Below are 4,667 nucleotides of genomic sequence, written 5' to 3'. Positions count from 1 at the left end.
ATGTTACCTTTAAAATCACATGTGGCAGCAGTTTACCCTGTGCGCCTTTGCATGCCACGGTATGTGGGAATCATTTTTGCACAAAATAAAAATGATATGCATTTTGAATATCAAAGAATTGTCCATTTTCATACAAACAACCATTGCATAACAATAGTTGGTGAGTAACTCTCCAAAACGTTTAGGACTTTTAGTGCGAGTGCGGTGCGCATGGAGCGTACTCACCCGTGCGGCCAGAGCGCAGTTGTTCTTGTGTGGATAGTCCTGCTGCTGGTAATACTTCTGCTTTGCCAGCCAGTCGTCAATTCCCTTCTTTGCCAAACAGGCATTAACTACGAAACTGTCGCCTGAAACAAAGACGCGAACATCTGAAGCGAGTGGCCGCTCTGAAGATGCTGCTTTTATTATCCTCAGTGGTGTTCGCTTCAGCGGTTACTTTAAAACTCATATTCCAATAGACTAATAGGCTGGGAAATTGTGCTGAAATAGTGGTAAGTGAGTAGGAAAGGTGTGCTTACCTTCTGGACTCTCCCGAGGTTTACAAATAGCAGCTTGACAGAGAGACAATAAGACAGTTACTAGAAAGTAGCGCGACACTAACAGAACAACAAAAAGCGGCGATTTCCTAAGAAAAAGCCTTACCATGTTTCGAATGCAGTTTACCCATTTCTCTGCATCGAGGTGAAGTGTAAAAGCATCAGAGTAAAATATAAGTCCAAGTAAAGCGAGTAGCCGAGGTATCCAGACAGCGGCGCGTCCGTGGAGACAAGAGCAGACTGCGCGCAGCACCGCGCTGTGGCCGCTCCACGCTTTGATCCAGAGCGGAGCCTGGAGCACCGCTGCTCACGAGGCGCAGCACGGGAGCGACTTCCGAGTACGTCTTTCAAAGTAAAACATTTGGAGACTAAAAATAAAAGCTAATGTGGTTAATGTAAGAATGATGTGGAAAACGATCCAATGAACACAATTATTATTATTTTTGATATAGGTCTATGTACATTTGCATTTATATAGATACGTTTTTGGATAAGAGATTTATTTTACACATAGTTCTACCTTATTTTATTAGTACATTCTTGATTTATGCTTGCCATATTTGATTTGATAGACATTGCTAATATTATTTTTTTATTATTAATTGTTTTATGTTGCACCTCAACAGCAATAAGTTCAATGTGTTCAATGAAATTGGCAATAAGCTTTTTCTGATTCTGATTCTGACAACCCAACATCCTTCTCTAACCTGAGATGCTACTGTCTTGTATATTAAAATTTCGGTTGATAAATATGTAACAAAGCTGTATTGATTATAACATTTTAATTCACACCTAGTTTGAACCTTTTTTCTAAAAACCCTTGGGGACCCCCTGAGAGTCTTTGGGGACTCAAATTTGGGTCCCGACCTCAAAGTTGGGAATGACTGCTATGAGCAATGGTTCCCAAAATGTATATACTAATGTTATCTTTACAAATATTCCCAAAATATTGATGAAGATGATGTTGGTGGTGTCCTGATATCGATTGGACATATGCCTTTAATGCATGCCTTTTGCAGCATTAAAAGGCATTTATCCTAAACAGCAGTTTGTGCATCCTGACTCTCTCATCACATATTATAGAGGAATCAGGGTCCCTTTGAACTAGTTTGCCACAGACACACTGATGAGCTTGTTATTATAGCAACTCACAAGAATTTGCTGGGAAAGAGGGACTGTCCCTGTGACACACTTCCTGTCCTTTGAAGAGGCCAACAGAGAGATGGCTTTGCAGGCCTTATTTCCCATCCCTGCCTTTGAAGCCTGTGAAGGTTGGAGGGTTTAAAGTCTGACCCTCTCATGGACACAAACTCCCAACACATATACGTCCCATGTGAATAGGTAAACACCCCAACAAATAATTTAATCAAAGTTGTAGTATTGCCTGTTTGTTATATTACGTAGCTTCAGATTTGAAAATCAAAGCAGTCACAATAATGAATGATTGTGTCACCTCAAAGCTGGGGCACCCGAATTTCACACAACATAAGCAGTTTTTTTTTTTTTTTATCTGTGTAATCTGTCCTTGGCTTTCACAAACTCTTTGACACTTCAAATTCAATTCAAAATCATATTCACAAGCATTCATTTTCGGGCTCGTGCTCAGCTTTACTTTCTCTTTGTCACTTGGTGACTTGTTAATTTAATAATTGATGTAAATAGTGCCGCTCCGTGGTCGAGTCGATGGCACACCCACGTGCACTCCATGTGAGCAAGTGCCAGCATCATGAGTTGAATCAGACTCTTGACAATTTGCTACAATGTCCTTCCCTCTCTCCTCCCTATTTTGGGCTAGCTGTCCTGTCTAGTGAAGCCTACGGGCTTTTGAAAAAAATTATCATTCATGTATATAATATACCTATTCCTCATATCCACACGCATATTTTATTTAGCGTGCTCTTGTTTTTTATCTTATTTAGCATAGGCTATACTTTACTATTATTTGTATTCATTTTATTGTGCCCTTGTGAATGTTCTATAACTTTTCTTATTCAGTCAGAGCTCTGCTTTCAGTTCTTATTATGTTTTTATTATTAGATGCAAACAGCGCACAGCAGTCACATTTTTTTGTCACAAAGTGCTGCTTTCACTGGATACCCTTTGGTGGAAAACCTAAACTTGACTAACTTACAAAAAATATAAATAAATAAGGAAAAGCAAGGAAAGCAATAGCTACCAAACCCACTGCACTAGTTCTATGTTTATGTCCTTGTAATATTGTTTGGGGATAATGCCAGGAGATCCCTCCAGAGGTTGTAGTCATGGAGGAGGAGAGGGGGATGTGGAGCACATATGACAGAGAGGAGCAGCTGCCAGGCGCTCAGAGCTTTATGTGACTGTTTCCTTTATCTTAAAGAACAAAGGCCTGGGAAAGCTGTAAAGACTAAAGACAATCATGAGTGAAGTACAGTGTCGTTGATTCCTGCCGCATTAGCGGTTCAGTCCATTGTGGTGACCCAGCATGCAATGTGTCAAACCACAGGTCAGTGTGGAGGGCACTCACACTATGGGGTAGGCACACAAAATTGATTTGGAATTGTATTGTATTGAATTATTTGCTATTGTATTGTATATTGTATTTGTCTGTATTGTAGTGGTTTGATTTCCTGAGATGCATTCTGGCCTGACCAATCACAGCAAGATGTTTTGTGATGCAGCCTTTATCCAGAGGTCCAGAGATACTATACATCTTTTAAAATATGTTGTATGCCTGTGTTTTACGATGAAAATATAGTGTAATTGAACCTGGTAAACAACAAATATTAGCAATAAGACCAACAAAATGGCAAGCACTAACAAGTTTATGACGTCTCCTGAGTGTGTTACTGAGTGGGAATTATTCACATGCTAAAACACTTGAATGCTACATAACTTCACATCAGACACTATCCAAATGCATATAATCAATACTTTCTGCTTCTGTACTTCTTTTTACTATCTTCTGTCAGCACAGGCTTTTTTGAAGCAGAGTGGGGGTAGACCTATCCACAATTAGTGTATTCAGCCCAAAACAGTGGGGTTCCTCCTTTGATCTGGGGATCAAATGAAGGAGCTGTGTGTTTTTGTCCAAAATGACAGGCTGGCCAGGTTTACTAATGGGTAGCTAATAGAAAGAGAGGTTTATGATACTCATTAATCACACAGTGTCTCATATGTTGGAGGCAAAGAAAATGAGAGCATTGAATACGCAGTGGTATAAAGTTGGGGGCACTCGGGGCACTCTTAAGGGGAAAATTAGAAATGAACATGACTAACTTAAACTTAACTTAAAGAGAAACGGTAAGATATCAGTGTGTGCAAACCAGAGCAAGACGAGAAGAGAGACCAGAAGAAAGAATGGAAAAGATGGAGATAAAATAATCCTTTCTTGAGATAAGAGCAGCTACCAAGACAGCAGCTTCAAAGAGCAGGAGCCATTCTCATGGGAGTGTGCCATAAACCTTTTCCCATCTTCAGAGGAAAATTCAGTCCCTGATCCAAACACGGCTGCGCTCACAGCACCCAGCGCGCGGTAGGTGTCCCGTGCCCGGCCACTCCCAGGGAGGTGTGCATACTTCCAAGCAACACTTCCTTTGAACTGTTGGACTCATGTCGAGTGGCAATGCTGATCTGCACATAAGGTGAAAACATGAATAGCTAATAAGGATAGAAGGATCAAAAATCAGACGCTGTCACTGCCACCACAGGCAACAGAGGGGATATGTGCTATCAGCCTGGACCAGAACAAGTCCGGTGAAGGGAATAAGTTTGTCATGTGTGCTGCATGGAGCCTGGGTTGCAGAGCAGAGATGTAACATGCTGGACACTCCCAATGGCTGACTGTTGAGCTCAGGGTCGGTTTGGGTGCACCAGAGGGGCCAGTCAAGTCAGCCAGACAGGGTTTATTTAGCTAAGCTTACAGTCTCCCACTCATACAGGTTTGTTCTGCCATGGAATTCATTACATTGAGCTGTTGTCAGTGTTTTGAATGGCTTTGAAACTGCACTCTCTACTCCTTTGTAAGTCCCCATAGTTTTGCGTCATTTAGAATTTGGGGTCTACATCGATACAACAACAATATTCAGTTAATATCAGAATAATGGCAAAGCAAGGCATATTTCCCAGATATTTATTTCTTTATGGAAAAAAAGA

General features: G+C 40.9%; 1 long non-coding RNA gene across 1 annotated transcript; it reads right to left on the bottom strand.

Moving 5' to 3' along the window:
* Positions 1-224: 224 nt before the first annotated feature.
* On the bottom strand, positions 225-794 carry LOC140376513 (uncharacterized). The gene is made up of 3 exons (XR_011929814.1): positions 643-794; positions 519-551; positions 225-347 (listed from the first exon to the last, which is right to left on the bottom strand). It is a non-coding gene; the product is annotated as an uncharacterized lncRNA (long non-coding RNA).
* Between the last annotated feature and the right edge of the window lie 3,873 nt (positions 795-4,667).

This window comes from Eucyclogobius newberryi, unplaced genomic scaffold, assembly GCF_026437365.1.
Source record: "Eucyclogobius newberryi isolate DKJ021-1_F unplaced genomic scaffold, fEucNew1.0.hap1 SCAF_361, whole genome shotgun sequence".
NCBI classification, from domain to species: domain Eukaryota; kingdom Metazoa; phylum Chordata; class Actinopteri; order Gobiiformes; family Gobiidae; genus Eucyclogobius; species Eucyclogobius newberryi.
The sequence above is the reverse complement of the archived record's forward strand: the minus strand, read 5'-3'. Positions and strand labels throughout refer to the sequence as shown.